Source organism: Balaenoptera physalus (assembly GCF_965194825.1).
Source record: "Balaenoptera physalus genome assembly, chromosome: 11".
NCBI classification, from domain to species: domain Eukaryota; kingdom Metazoa; phylum Chordata; class Mammalia; order Artiodactyla; family Balaenopteridae; genus Balaenoptera; species Balaenoptera physalus.
Window position 1 is genome coordinate 29,426,876 of NC_138896.1, and position 16,447 is coordinate 29,443,322.

Below are 16,447 nucleotides of genomic sequence, written 5' to 3' on the forward strand. Positions count from 1 at the left end.
AGGGTCATGCGTGTTGCCTTTTTATAGTCATATACACTTCCTTCCCATCCACACGTCCTCCTTAGCCCCTGGAAACCATTAATTTGTTCTTTGTTTCTGCAATTGCATCATTTCAAGGACGATATATAGATAGAATCATACAGTATGTAATTTTTTTATTGGCTTTTTTTGTTTTTGCTCAGCATAATTCTCTGTAGATTCATCCAGGGGTTGTTGCATGTATCAGTAGTTTTTTCATTGCTGAATAGTAGTCCATGGTATGGGTGTACCACAGTTTGTTTAACCAGTTACCTGTTGAAGAACACTTGACTTGTTTCCAGTTTGGAGCTGTTATGAATAAAGCTGCTATGAACATTCATATACAGTGCTTTGTATGACCATATGTTTATACAAATGCCCAGGAATACAACTGCTTTCATATGGAAATACAACTGATTTTGCATGGTGATACTGCAACTTTGCTAAACTCACTTATTAGTTGGAGGAGGGATGTGTGTGTGTGTGTGAGTTTTAGCTTCCTTGGGATTTTTTAATGTAGATAATCACATTATCTGCAAAGAGGCACAGTTTTAGTTCTTAGTTTCTGATCTGTATACCTTTTATTTCCTTTCTTGGCTTTTTGCGTTGGCAAGAAGTTCTGGCACCACGTTGAAAAAGAGTGATGAGAGTGGATGCCCTTGCCTTGTTCTGATCGGAGAAAAGCGTTCAGTCTTTCACTACTAAGCATAATATTAGCTGGAGGCATTTTGTAGATGTTCTTTATCAAGTTGAGGAAGTTCCTCTTTATTCCTAGTTTTCTGAGAGGTATTTTAAAAATCATAAATAGATGTTGAATTTTGACATGTTTTCCCGCACCAGTTAATATGATGGTGTGATTTTTCTTCTTTCGCTTTGTTGACGAAAAATTAATCAGTTGATCTAAGAAAGAAATGGAAAATTTTATTCGAGCCAAATTGGAGGATTATAACCCAGGAAGAGCATCTCAGAAAGCTCTGAGAACTCTTCTGCCCCTTAGAAGTCAAGGCACAGTTCTGTAAGTTTTTTGAGACAGAGGGCTGTACATCAAACGACCTATTATTGACAGTTTATATCGTCCAGATCTGAGCGCCATTGTGGTGGGTCATGTGACCCCTTACGAGATCCAGAAGATATGTTATCTTTAAGGAGTTATCTTACTGATGCTAGGAGAATGTTGGTCTTTATGGTTGAGCAGGTATTTCTGCCAACGGGGGAGGTTTGGTCGATGCCAAATGCAGATACACAATGCACAGTGGGGGGAGGGGGGAGACCAAAGGGCAGAGAAGAATTTTTGTTTAAATTTTTCTTGTCTTGCCATAAAAATATGAATTTTTGACTACTGGTCACTGTCACCAGGGACCTTCTCCTGCAGCGTCTAGGCGAGACCTGGAAGCACATAGGCCTTGCCTGGTTACAGATAGGGTCAGGACTCTTTGATCACAAATCTCTCCCTCTTCTCCAGCCAAAGGAAGTCTCCAGTCGCCTCTTCTGTCTGTGTCTCATTCCTCCTTGAGATTTGTCACCACGTCCGTATTAAAGGAAGCAGAGAGCTGGCTGTCTCTCTCAGCACCCTTCCCATTTACAAGAAGTCTAAATGGCTGGGGCTGTCCTGTCCTTGCTGGTTATTTCCTTTGAGACAGCAGCCAGAGGAAGGGGTGGGAGTCAAGGCAGGCAGGAAGAAAAATGTTGTTGAACACAGCCCAGCTCAGCAGATGAAAGCCTGCAGGCCTTTGGCTGAAGATAGCATAGAAAGGGACAGGCAGAGCCAAACTTCAATCATTCCTTCTCAGTGTTTACATCAGTGAGCTCTGGGCACTGCCCTGCTGGCATCCTGGGTATTAGTAGTTGTTGGCTCGTGGCCTGATTGGAAAGAGATTCCAGATTTTGGAGGGAGTTGAGGGAAACACGAACAACATGTCCTGTTCAGAGGGTATGGAGGCCTCTGGGGTGGTTGTGTGTACAGGGCACTCAGCTGGAGGGTGATGTAGCCTCTGACACCCAGGGCCACACGTGCCAGGAGAACCCCAGATCTGGAGCTGGAGGAGGTCCTACGTTCGGATCTTGTTCAACTCTCTGACCTCAGCTTGGGAAAATGGGAGCTTGCCCAGTTTACAGATAAAGCAACCAAGGCCTGGCCTTATCTTGGGATATACAGCTAGAAAGTAGATTGAGGGAGAAGGATGGTAAAGTAGAAATGCAGTCTGTGGTCCCCTCTGTCCCCTCCTGGGGACATTCTGGCAACCTGGCCAGCCTGGACCAGCATGAGCGACACTGGGGAAATAATGCTTGCCTGTCTGCCCCATATTTACCCCAACCCATCCAAATGCCACCACCTCCTTTTCAGGCATTGCCTGCATCTAATAAGCCTATTATCCAAGGCTTAAGTGTGTAGTGTGGGTTACTTAGGGAAGTCATTCCCGTAAGAGCTGGAGTAGCCGGGGAGAAAGTAGCCAGGGAGAAGAGAACTTGATTCAGGCTTGAAAGTTGTCGACTGAAAAAAATGCACACTCTAAAAGTTGAGAATTATGTTTGATTCACAGACTTGGACTTGCTGAGGACTTAAGCCCAGGAGGCAGCCTCTCAGATAGCTCTGAGGGATTGCTCTGAAAAGGTAAGGGAAAAGCCAGGATATAGGAGTTTTTACAACAAAAACCAGGTAGTTGGAACATCAAAAGATTACTGTTAATGAAAGAAAACCAGACATCTCAAGTTAATGAGTTTAGTACTTTTCTATGTACCGGGAAGATACAAGAGTCTGGGCTTGTTGAAATCATTCCTTTGATATGCACCTTAATTATCTAAGGCCGGTATCCTGTTTTTCTCCATCCTGAACCCCTCAGGGTACACAGCCAGGGCTGGCTGCAGTGGCTGATGGCTTGATGGCTGCAACATCCTTTGTTTACTGATATGGCAGGCAACATTCTTCATCCACAAAGTCTCCACAGGACTCGAGGAGATGGAGAAGAGGGAAATGGGCATTCCAGGAAGCTACTTTTTAAAAGCATTTATTAAATGTTAATCACTAACAAAGCACTCTACACACATTATCTTATTTAATCTTCACAACAACCCTATAAGGTAGGCATGAATTTTTCTAGGTTTATGAATGAGGCTGCGGGAGGGAGGCAGTGAAATATTTCATTCAGCATCATCAGATGATTAACCCAACGGATGTCTCCCTGAGTCCTTATTCTTGACGCCTACCCTATACTGCTTCTCATGGTGGAACAGGAGAGACAAGGGGGTGTCCTGAGATGAAATGGGGAGTGGAGATTGATCGGCAGAGTGGGTGCAATTGACATACATTTTCTGTGATCAGACATGGGTTGGGTGCCCAGTACTCTCTTGGGCATCTGCTGATCTAACATTTAGCCATTATATTAATGCTATAGAAAATCCTGCTGTAACAATGTAAACGGCATCCTCCAAATTCAGGTTCAAGTGATGTAGGGTCAATTCATTGGGAGGCTAACGAAATGACCTGGATGAATCTGCTCATCATCAATCCTATTAGACCCGAATTCCTGTTATAGGTGACGCGGTATCACCCTTCTGTCTATTTGTTCGTGCCCTTTTTTAAATTGTATGTTCCCTGAGGATGAGGATTGTTAGTATTTAGCTCAGTAAGTCCCTCAGTAATGGAAGGAACTCTCCATTGGCTCTCAAGTTGAATTAATTAAATCAGATTATTTAGTGGTAATAATTTCACAATATATGCGTATATCAAATCATCCCATTGTACACCTTCAACTTACACAATGCTGTATGTCAATTATATCTCAATAAAGCTGGAAAAAGAAGAAAACATTTATTTTCAGCCATATGATTTTGAGTAGAGTTACAGAGAAGTTAGACTCAAAGCCTCCATTGTCTCCTTCTCAAATGGTCGAGTGCCTTTTAAGGATCTAAAATCCTTAAAGGATCTAGCAATTTAAATTTATATTCTGGGACCCAAATAAAACCTCTGAAGTGACATCTCTTTTAACCAATAGGTCCACAAACTTTTATGCATTGTGCATATTGGAGAGAAACTTCATCCATTGAAATGTCTCAAGACTTCTTGGAAAGTTTGCTTTTAACCATGTACTTAAGGCCTTGTGATTCCTAAATTTGGACAGAGAGGCACTAAGGCATGATTTCAAGATCAATCATGAAAAGCTTAGGAACCCAAAGGTGGATAGACCTGACTTCCAGGGTCAGCTTTTCCACTGATTGTGTGATCTTGGGTGAGCTGGCTAAACTTTCAAAGGCTTGGTTTCATCCTTGTGCAAGGGAAGAAAAAACAGAACCCATCATAGGTTGTTGTGAAATTTAATTGAGAAAATATATCCAAAGGATTCCCTGGCACTAGGCAGTGTCCCATAAATGTGAAATTAGAAGGTGAAATAAATTAGTGGTACTGCCTCGGCTATTTTCATTCAGAGACTATTTGCGTCTCCTAGGAAGGGGTAGGTGGCAAAGGAGGCTGGGTGGGTGGAGGAAGTGTTGTGGTGTGTTTGTTGTGGGACAACGGCATGGAAAACCGCTTTAACGGGTTGCATGAGTCGGTGGGGGAAGTGCACAGATGCTGTTACGCCTGAAGAAATTCACTGCCTCCGGTCCCCAAACCCCGCCCCAGAGAATGGGAGAATCCTCACATTTTCGCCAAAGGACAATTCTCCTTGTTCCTTAGTACAGAAACCTGTTCTGTGAATCATTACACCTCTTTCCCAAAGGCCACCCAAGATGGTCTACCCTCAGCCAAAAGCTTCTTTTCCTTGGATTTTGTTTCTGGCATCTTGTATGCAAGCCAACACCTGAAAGTGCCCTAATGACTAGAACTGATATGAGTACCTCTCAGTGTATTCCCCATGCCTAAGTGGTCCCTCTGAAAAGACATTGCCCTTGGGGACCTCTTGGGATGCTGGGTCATGGTGAACACAGTAATGATGCTTGGTGAGTGAATCTGAAGGGTCCAGATGTTGTTTAGCTAGTCAGAGTTGTTGGGGGCAGTTGGACGTAGTGTTGGGCCCTTCATGTGCTGTGTGGCCTCTGACTGAGGTCGTAGGAGTCATCTGTGGGATCAGGGTGGCTAAGGTGACGCAGGTGAAGTGCCGGAAACTTTCCATACCATTGACAAAGGATAGCAGGCTTTTGATCTATTGATGGCTTCTGTGTTATGCCTGTACCTCCTTGATTCTTGTCTATTTCTGGTGGGTTAACTAGACGGGTCTCAACAAAAGAGTATAATTTTACGGTTTTTAAAGAACGTGGTAAAAATCTTGTGGAGCCCTGGAAGAGCAGCATGAAAAATCTGGAACTGTAGACTCTGGGCTGGACCGTCTATGGCTAGTTAGCTTGGTGCAACAGTTCATTTTATGTGTCAAGTCAAATGGGAGACAGCGTCCCCAGATATTTGGTCAAACATTATCCCGGCTGTGTCGATGAGGGTGTTTGGGGATGGGATTCACATTTGAATCGGTAGACTGAATAAAGCAGATTGCCCTCCCTAATGTGATGTGTGGCTCTCATCTAATCAACTGAAGACCCGAATAGAACAAAAAGCCTGACCCTCCTGTGAATAGAGAGAACATCACCTGCCTGATAGATTGAGATGGGACATTGGTGTTTTCCAGACTTGGACGGAAACATCTGCTCTTCTGGGATCCTGAGACAGCCAGCTTTTAGACTGGAACTTACTTACACTATTGGCTCTCCTGATTCTTAGGCCTTTGGACTCAGCCCACAGCTGCACATTGGCTCTCCTGGGACTCTGGCTTGTCAACAGCCCATCTTGTATTTCTCAGCCTCCATAATCACGTGAGCCAAGTCCTTATATTAAATCTCTTTGTATCTATATAGTTGTATACATATTTCCTATTGGTCCTGTTTCTGTGAAGAACCCTGACTAATTACACTAGGAAAATTATGCGTGCTTTTCTCTGGCTGTGTTAGTATCTTCAGGCATTCAATGGGTCACTTAAATTTGCTTTCCTGCATTTAAGTATCTGCACCCCAAACCCTGGCCTACTGCCTAACAGTGAGCTGCTGTTATGTGAAGGAACCAAGAAAGGGAGTATGGATTTATAAAGATCAATTTAGACCTCCTCCTAAAAGCTTCTAAATTTATGTGGATTTTTTTTTTAAGTTTTTGTTACAGAGTTTTGCATATGAAAAATTACAAATTAGGTCGCCAGCTTGCAAAGTGTAAGCATGAGACTGTGTCCAATCAAATTTATGAATAAAGGCACACAGAATATATGAAAGAAGCACTAAATTGGAGACTATTCTGCATAAGAGTGTGTGTGCTTTGAGGTCTAAAAATTAAAGTTAAGGCAAATTAAAGGAACTCTTTTAAGAGGGGTTAAAATTACTTCCATGAGATGCTGCCACATGCTGAAGACAAAATAAGTTCAGCAAAGGGTTAAAAATTTAATATATGATAACACTGTGATGGTTTACTAAAATAAGCAGGAAAACCAAAAGTTAGAGCCCCAATCTGTGGAAGATGACATCATAGGGCAAATTGGCTGTCCCTGCACGTGGAAGTGAGAGGGGACCCGCAAGTGTGGCATAGCTTAAGGTTTTGATCAAGTTCTTATGATATTGAGGTTACTATTCTGCTTGTTGCTTTTATTGAATGTAAGCAGGTAACAGGCATTGGAAATGTTCACTGTAATGTATAACATTGTTCTCAACTTGTTTAATGCATTAGTGCTCTTTTCCATGCAAAACTGTCAGCTCCTTACATCCTGGGACCTGGTTTATTTCTTATTGTGTCTCTAACAGTATTTAGATATTAGTACTTTGTGCCAGGCTCCATGCATAGAGGGTCTCGGTAAATACTTGTTGAATAGAATTGAGTTTATCATCCATTCAAACAGGCACGGAGACACTATAATTCAAAGTAGGAAGAGTACAGATGTAAACCAAGGAAGGCATACCTTGTATTTCTACAGCATTGTTCTTGCACAGAGCGCAACTTCCTTGTTATACCTTACAGGCTCAGATATCATGCTAAGAATGTTATATATATTCTGAGTGGTATTCCATTGTATGGCTATATCTGAATTTGTTAGTCCCTGTGCCTATTGATGGAGATTTGAATTGTTGTCAGATTTGAGCAATTATGAATAAAGCTGCTATGAACATTGCATACAATTCTTTGTGTGGATAAATTATTTTCATTTCCCTTGGGTAAATATCTAGAAGTGTATTATGAAGCTACAGCAAATAGTATTGAGCTGGTTCTTGAGTACATTCAGATGAAGGCAAAGAATGTAAAATCCATACATAGACACAAAGAAACATGGGAATTTCATACTTAATAAAGGTGGTACCTCAAATCAATAAGGAAAAGATGAATTATTCAATCAACAGTGTTGGAACAAATGGGTAAATAGCTGGAGAAAAAGTTACTAGCTTTAATTGCTTTGGCTGGTTTAGACTATGCATTATAAGAAAAAGATGGCTGCTCTCAAAAAGGAATAAAAGGACAAAAAAATAAGTCCCCAAACTCCAGGATCTGTCGCACAGAAGATGTAACTAATTCCCATTTCTAACTGGAAAAATAAAAAACCGAGATGGCCTCTGAGTGATTAAGGCCAATTACTACTAAGCCTCATGACAAGGAGCAAGTCAAGGGTATGATCATCAAAACCTTTTGCTTAAACATTTGGAATAATTAAGGTGGTTCTAAGTAAATCCTTTCAGTTGGACAAAATTGCTCCGGGAAAATAGACCAAAGATACGGCTCTCCCGCCAAAGCCTGATATGCTCAAGATACCTGCCTGGAAAAGAACTGGGGCATAACGATTGGCACATAAAGCTAATTGAATAAAATAGATAAAAAGCCAGCTACGTTTTTAAGAGAGTTACACTGTCAAGAGAGCCACTAGCTGTGCTAAAAGGGGTTCTAACTTCTTTATCTAAGACCACAAGCTTATTCAGCATATTATTATCTACCAGACAAGTTCTCACAAAAGTTTTACTGCATTACATAGATTGCCTTCAATTTAGTCTCCTGTAACAGTTTCTTTGCTGCCCATTAGCTAGACCAGAAGCAAATGCCATTAATTTTCAAATTTCTCTTATGGAAGTTTTTGCCCCACTCTTGGAACTAATTTCTGTATTAGTCAACTAAGTCAATGGTGGTAACAATGAAAAAGAGTGAGTCAGTTATAATATACATACAAAATATTTTCCCAAATAATCATTTATATTTGGATGCTATTTATTGTGGTTTTTTGCCATGAAGAATCCCCCCCACCTTTTTATATAGTCAAACACTGTTTGGTTCTCTTTGTCATTCTGGGTTATGGTTTTACTTTGAAAAGTTTTTGTCATTAAATCAACAAATTAAGGGATATAAGAGCAACAGCTCCTTGTTTTCTTCTAGTATCTTTATAGTTTCATATTTTAACATTTTTAACCCAGATGAAATTGATTCATGGTAGTAACAATTTCAGATGCTTAAAACAAAAAAGGTTTATATTTTGTGCATATAACATATTTTAAATAAATAGAAGCCACGACACGTATTGATGGACTTTTATATTGCTTCCAATTGTCACATATCACAAGTAATTCTGCATTGGACATATTTGTACAGATATCATTCTGCACGTGGGCAAGTATATCTGTAGGTTCTATTTCTAGAAAATAGAATTGCTAGGTTAAAGGATATGTACATTTTAAAATTTGGCATAGACTTATTGATTTATACTCCCACTAGCTATATATGAGACTGCCTATTTCCTCCTACCTGCAACAATAGTATTAACCTTTTTGATCTTTGCCCCACCTGAGAGGTGAAATGTAATATTTCATTAATGTTTTATTTTTCATTTTCAAGTCTAAGTTAGATTAGACTTTTCCTTGCTTTTCATATACTTCAGAAGTCTTTTTACCTCTTTTTTTGTTTTTGTTTTTCATATACCTTTGTCCATTTCTCTCTTTGGTTGTATTAACAATGATTAAAGAAGACAATTTAGTTGATCCAAACAAGCTTTATTTAACACTTCATGAAGTAAACAGTCTCCATTCAGAGAGGTGCAAAATGGGGCAGAAGGCAGGAAGCTTTTATATGTAAAGAATAAGGAATAAGGAAGAGAAAATAAAAACTATCTGATTGACTGGGGCTGCAGAGTCTACCTTGTTTGGGGTGAAAAAGAACAAGGAAATAAGGGTAGAGCCCAGAGCTGGCTTGGTGTTTGGCTAACTGGATAGACTGCGTTTCATGTCAAGTAGAGCATTTACAAGGACACAGAAGTCACCCAAGTTTGAGTTTGCTGATGTGGCATTCCAGTCAGAAGTGGCTCCATTTTGGGGCCAGAAATTTATTTCAACAGACATAACTTTTTCTTATAGATTTATAAGAACTATTTACATAGTCAATAAAAGACTCACTTATGACATACATTGGAAATATTTTTCCAAGTAATTATTTATATTTGGATGCTGTTTTTTGTGGTTTTTGCCGTGAAGAATCCCCTCCCACACCTTTTTATATAGTCAAATACCAATTGTTTCTCTTTGTCATTCTGGGTTATGGTTTTACTTTGGAAAGGTTTTCTCATTAAATCAACAAATTAATGGATATAAGAGCAATAACTCCTTGTTTTCTTCTAGTATCTTTATAGTTTCATATTTTGTTTTAACATTTTTAACCCAGATGAAATTGATTCTGGTGTAAGTTGCTAGAGAGGGATACATATTTATACAATACCTAACTGGTGAGGGTGGGTGTTTTTGTAGATGATGATCTGTGAGCTGTGGAACAAGAGTTGTAGAAGACTAATTTTCCAATGAATATATTTTTGTAATTTTGAGTTTTGTACCTCGCTCATGTAAAATCTACCAAAAATTCATTGAACTAATTAAATTCTTTGCTGTGATGAAAGAAAGCAACAGGAACATGGACAGTCTCTGCTCAGCTTCAGTTAAATGTCACCAAGGCAGAAATATGGAAACAGTATTGTCAGACCTGCCCATTTTTCAAAAGAAGCTGAAATCTGGATTTTCATGTGAAATCCCCGGATGTTTAAATGTTAACAACTAATTCAGAGTTTTAAAAACATTGCCTGGGCCAAGCAAACACATCTGTGAGCCAGATGGGGCCCTCAGGGTGCCCGTTTGAGACCTGTGGTTTAGACATGTTTTCCTCTTTCCCTCAAAGATTCATTTAAGTGCCTCTTCTAGGGGCAGCCATACTGTGGTTAGCCCATATCACAAAGGATTTTAATTGATTGTTGGTGGCCTAGTTTTTCTATTAAGCTCAAGCCTTTCTATTAAATTATAAAGTTAGAAATATTTATAGATTTTGAGATCCCCAGGGCCTAGCACAGTATCTTGTACCTAGTAGACATTTAATATGAATGTATGTTGAATGAATAAGTAGATGAGTGAATGAACTCCACTGCAAATAGAATCCCTGCCAAATATTTGGACAAAGTAGCTCAGGTTCTCAGAGGTTACCTCCCTCCCACCCCCCAAGTCCCCCAGTGCACTCGTGGCAAGCTGAACATTTGTACCCAATTTTGTTTACAGGTGGCCTCTTCCACGTTGTGAATCTTGGCCACTAGATGTCTCACTTTGCTTAAAAGACATTCTGGAGCCTTGGGTTCAACTTGTGGTTTGCTAAAAAGAAACAATACTTAAGTAAAAAAGAATGCCTTAATCTCAGGCCACATCTTCTACATATGTTTGTCCTCTTGAAGAAGCTGAAGACAGCCACAATATCAAAGAAAAAATGCCTAGGGATGGAATCAGATTTATTTTGTTCTGGGAGAATTTTTTATCCACAGGAATGCACCCTTGGGGGCACTGAATGACAGTCTGTTGGGTTTTAGCCTCTAATCCAGCAGATTCATGAGCGTTCTCCAGAAGTCTCGTTGGTGTTACTTTTCTCTGCTGCTTTCGGCTGGTGGAGAAATGCATCTTACTGGTAAGGGTCTGGGACTCTAGAACCTGTGTAGTAAAAGCAGAATTCTTGTAAGCTGTATCAGGACAAACTTCTCCACTGAGGCTGCCCAGATGCTCATCTGAATTCCTGAGTATCACGTGAACACAGGGGATATGTTGGTGCCTGTGGTTGTGTCTTTCATGTGCCCAGTGAGGGTCTGCTGAGCTTGGAAAGGTGGGCTGCTTGGTGCTGTATAATTCTTATTTTCTTCTTATTATTATTATTTTGGCCACACCCATGCAGCCTGCAGAATCTTAGTTCCCTGACCAGGGATCAAACCTGGGCCCTGGCAGTAAAAGCACTGAGTCCTAACCACTGCCATGGAATTCCCTTTCTTTTTTTAGTGCTCTGTAATTCACATTTTAAAGACAGGCAGAGTAAGGGGTAAAAAAAAGCTCAATACTTTTATAGTCCATGGCTTTCTCTTCTCAGTGTTACCTCTGGCATTCAAACACAGTACATTCTGAACTGATTAAGGGCAGTGAATGGAAGATTGCCCAACCCTGTTAAATGCACCAAGAGCCTTGAATTTAATGACACTTGAAGCTACTTGAATAAAATGGAACTGTGGATTCTATGGGGCTCTGGTGACTCTCTGACTTATTATGGAAGGTTCAGATGGTAAGAACGCTGTGTCTCATTAGCACCTGAGACATAGCCTTGCCTTTATCTTTTCTTTGGTTATTTTGCAAGTGTTTGACACTTCTCTTTGCATTTCTCATCTGTCTTAGAGAAGCAATGGAGTGTAGGTTCAGAAAACAGACTTTGAAGTCAAGCTGTGTTAGTGTCCTGGCCCATCATTTCCTTCACTGCTCTGTGCCTCCTTTTCCTCATCTGTAAAATGGGAATGATAGTGATCACTGCCTCACAGGTTGCTGAGGATATAAAAGCACATGGAAATGACTCAGAACAGTCGTTGGGACATAGTTAGTGCTCAGTAAAGACAGCTGATACTCAGTGCTTGACAGGTCATCTTGTTTTCTCCCTTGCTGTCCAGGCCGGCTCCCAGGTTTGTAGATTGTTACACTTGTCTCTGATGTAGTTGGGAAAGGAGTTCCTACCGTTTTGTGAACCCTCCCCTTGTTTATTTGAATGTCCTTTATTTTAATGCTAAATAACAATTCAATTATCATGCAATAACACTGCCTCCCCCTAACAGTTCCCCATAAGTCACACTGACCAAGTTTTGTCCTCATACAGTCCAATAAGTCCCCAGTTACCTCTCTTTAAGTCCTAGTTCTGAGTGTTAAGAGACTACATCAATTTTGATTGTTTTACCATATTTGTAAGACTTACCATATTACTCACTGTAATTTACATTAAATAAACAAATTTTTTTTTTTAATTTTTATTTATTTATAGCTGTGTTGGGTCTTCGTTTCTGTGCGAGGGCTTTTTCTAGTTGCGGCAAGCGGGGGCCACTCTTCATCGCGGCGCGCGGGCCTCTCACTATCGCGGCCTCTCTTGTTGCGGAGCACAGGCTCCAGACGTGCAGGCTCAGTAATTGTGGCTCACGGGCCCAGTTGCTCCGCGGCATGTGGGATCTTCCCAGACCAGGGCTCGAACCCATGTCCCCGCTGCATTGGCAGGCAGATTCTCAACCACTGCGCCACCAGGGAAGCCCTATAATTTACATTTTACAGTCAACTCTTCCCCTCTTTACTTCTCCTTTCAGTTTCTTTTTCTAATTATACCTGAATTTTTAAAATTGCATTTAACCCTTTCACAATTATGGGATAAAGCCACTGGAAACAGTTCAGGACCTATCCCTCCCTTGAATCACCATGTCATTCAAGGTGGCCCTTTGTGTTTGCAGCCCCTGGATCAGAGCTTCTCAAAGACCAAACGCACAGGATACCCAGCACTTCTGATGCAAGGACACTCCTCAGCGTGGGTACATGTCCTTCGCAGGTCCACCTGCTGATCAAATTCAGATATTGTCTCAACCCCACAGCCGTCACTCAGGGAAAGATTGTTGAGGTCATAAGAGTTAGATAACTAGTTCCAGTAACACGATTCTGTTTGCTATTTCCTTTCTCCTAAGCTGCTTATTCCTGTGACTCTATTCTTTTGCTGGGAAACCAAGTCATCAGACCAAAACAAACAGATGGAGTTAGGAGGCCTGAAGCTCTTCCTCAGCCCCTGGTCTTCCTTCTTGTTCTTCTTCGGCATTTGCAGGATGCTGGACCCAGACTCGCCAAGGAAGCTCTGTGGTCAAGTTCACCAGAGAAAAAAATGTCAAGTTGACCAGATGGACCAAAACGCATTGGTTTAGCTGCCTTTGTACCCTCAGGTGAACAACCTTGTGTCTGCTTCATAGGTTAGTGAGTGAGATTTGGGGGCAGAAGGAGCACTACCATCACACCAGGGCAGCAACACTTTCTCAGCTCTGCCTTCGCAGAAGTTGGCTCTTCTTGGGCTCATAACAAAGACATGTCACAATGTCACCACAAGGCTCAAAGCATGCTTCTTCCTTTTGCTCTTTGTCCTCTGCAGTGATGGGGGAGCCCCATCCCCTAACCAGGAAATATTGAAAAATTCAGCATCGCGTGTGTTAGCATATTACTAAGAGGAAGCTAGAAGGGGTGATTAAATGGCTTGGTGGTGAGTCATCGGTAACCCTCTTTGTGAAACAACCTAAATATGGGGCATACTATGATCTCCTTCTATAAAATATGGAATTAGCTATTAAACACATACATTTATTTGAATTCAGGGTTTCACCAAAATCAATGTACTCATGAAATCACTGATGTTTATTGGTTGCCTAATTTTCTAGTATCTGCTAAATGGTTTTGATCTAATAAGAAACTGTAGGGGTCCCTTTGGTTCTGAGGGCTATACACCAGCCCCTAGGAAGCTGCTGGGCTTCATGACAAAAAGAGCTGGAAGTGAATAACAGAGCTGCCATACGAGCTGCCAGCCCTCACCACGCTGAGCTCCACACTGATCGGCCACTTAGTCTGCTCTTCCGCCGTTTCCTTACCCCTCCCCCTCACCTCCCACCCCATTCCATAGCTACTTTCTCCCTAAGTAATTAATAAATTATTAGTCCATTTTATAGACACATTCCCACTGAGATGTCAGTGACTTATATGTTCCTACAAGCTCCTGCGTTTTCATACAGACAATAGGAAAAGGGCAGCACTGAACTGAAAATATGGTACCTAATCCTAGAATGTTAGACATTGGATCAACTGAGTAAGAGTATATAGTTCTAGAAGTCCTCGACCCTTCGTATTGAATGGAAATTTGGTCTCCACGTACCATTGGTGGATCCTGAAAACAGACAGAACCCTTCAGAAAAAGCACATGAGGAGAAGAGAATTAACTTGACTAAATTATGAGATCAGCTTTATTCCACCCAGGCTGGTGGGGGACACAGGAGAGATGGTTGATGCCCTTGAACTATTGGAGGTTGTCAGAATGGCTTTGTTCTCTTGACAGCTCTTCCACTGGACCAGATCCAGACCTGGTCATGAAGAGACAGGATGAGGACCAAGCGGCCCAGATGGTGTTGGAAACAAGAGGATCACATTGAGTTTAGGCCTGATTGGCACTAAAGGTATTCAAAATGAAAATATGGACCCTAATATATTGGGAATATTGTTCACTCTAAAAAAAAGAGAGAGAGACTTCTGTTAGATTTTAGTGCCCTGAAGACCATTTTGTCCTTCCTGAGAAAATGGATACTTCCTCTTTTCTGATAATAAGAACAATATATCTGACTAGCTTCCTCTTTTCATTGCTAGGAAGCTCTGTCCCTAGAGTTACATTTTAAATTTACAAAACACTGTAACTACCTCATAGGTTTTTATTTACATTCTTTTTCTTAGTTGACTCTCTACTCTTTTTTTTTTTTATTGGAGTAAAATTGCTTTACAGTGTTGTGTTAGTTTCTGCTGTACAATGAAGTGAATCAGCTATATGTATACCTATATCCCCTCCCTCTTGGACCTCCCTCTCTCCCCCATCCCACCCATCTAGGTCACCACAGAGCACCAAGCTGAGCTCCCTGTGCTATACAGCAGGTTCCCACTAGCTACCTATTTTACACATGGTAGTGTATTTATGTCAAACCTAATCTCCCAGTTCATCTCACCCTCCCCCCCCCCCACCATGTCCACCTGTCTGTTCTCTATGTCTACGTCTCTATTCCTGTGACTCTCCACTCTTATAGTTTCCCCATTTTATAGTTCATGTACATACATATAGTTTATGTATAGAACTTTTATAGTTTATGTTTCTTTATGTCTATTCTAATGTAATTTTATGCATTAGTATTGTAAGCCGCCTCAAATCATTTGTAAGTTATAGAGTGGTTTAAAGTGTCAACTACCTCAAGTCATTGGTAAATGTGGAGTGTCAGCTTTCAAATCGGATGACTCCTTAGAAAGAAACTTATGAAAGAAGTTAGGTTTAGCACGAGGTTTTCTAAGGACAAAGAACATACAGAAAGCATTTGCCCTGGGCATGCACGCCGTTGCTCTCTTTTGCCCACCCCCGTTCCACAGTATTCCACCCAGAAGTCCGAGGTGACTTTGTCTGGGAAAGTAGCAGGTTGATTCTTCAGCCTTGAGTGAGAAAGTGGGAAAAGGAAAAATAATATCTGCCTCTCCCCTTACCTCACTGGAAAGACCCACCTCTCCCCAGCTGAAATTTATGCATGAAAGGCTACATTCCTTCTGCTTTATGGGCTATGACCCTGGGTGTCGAGAGGCTGGATGTGAAAGCTTGACAGAGTGGCATCGTGTGACACATGAATCTAGGACAGAAGTGTCCTGCATTTCCCTAGAGCATTTTCCTCCCATTTTCCTTCTGTGATTTCTGTGTGCTGGGAGAATCATTAGGTCTTGGGCTCTGAGCTCTTTCCTCTTACCAGGCCTGATAGGGACTTAAGTGGGAGGGAGAGTCAACATAAAGGTATTTCTCCCTTCCTTCTTGAAGGGGGTGTGTTCTGGGCTTGTCTGCCTACTGGGCAGCAACGTGCTGCAGGAGTTGCTGGTGAATCAGTGGCCTGTACGCCTGCCAGCGAGCTCCTGTGGCTCAGATATTACGATTATCTTTCCAAACAGAACAAGAAGTGATTGAGCCACGGTTACACCAGAGGAAGGGCTCCCTGGGAATGTGATGTGAAGAGAGGAATCACAGGTAAGCCCCAAAGCTGTGATTTGATTCCTTAGAATGTGTCTTACTATCATCCTTACTACCTGTTAATCTGAGATGATTTTTCCCCTCCCCATGCGGAAAACTCTTATTTCAATATCTCATTTCCTAAAGAAGGGTAACTAAAGGAACAGAGAGTGATAAAAACAATGAGCAGATACAACAGAGTTCAGCTTCTCGGTAATTATATAAATCGAGATGTTTGGTGAGTCTCAGACTAGAGGTTTGCTGACTCAAAGCACAGCCTTCCCTCTATCGATTGCAACACGGTAACCCCTGTTCTTGGGGGTGTGCCTGGGAGATGGATTGACTGGAATAAAG

General features: G+C 41.3%; 1 protein-coding gene and 1 long non-coding RNA gene across 4 annotated transcripts in view; both read left to right on the forward strand.

Moving 5' to 3' along the window:
• LOC309638210 overlaps positions 1–12,530 on the forward strand; it is a 42,597-nt gene extending 30,067 nt beyond the window's left edge. Inside the window, exon 3 of the long non-coding RNA XR_014251029.1 lies at positions 2,859–12,530. This is a non-coding gene — a long non-coding RNA (uncharacterized lncRNA). The remainder of the gene's footprint in view (positions 1–2,858) is intronic.
• A 5-nt stretch (positions 12,531–12,535) lies between these two features.
• The window catches only part of ADGRF1 (adhesion G protein-coupled receptor F1), a 37,936-nt gene continuing 34,024 nt past the window's right edge, over positions 12,536–16,447 (forward strand). The window contains exons 1-2 of one of the 3 annotated variants that reach the window (XM_082413836.1): positions 12,536–15,883; positions 16,036–16,111. The gene's annotated coding sequence lies outside the window, so the exon portion shown is untranslated. Of the gene's footprint in view, positions 16,112–16,447 lie in introns of all 3 variants that reach the window. The other 2 variants (XM_082413835.1, XM_082413838.1) reach the window with 2 other exon arrangements.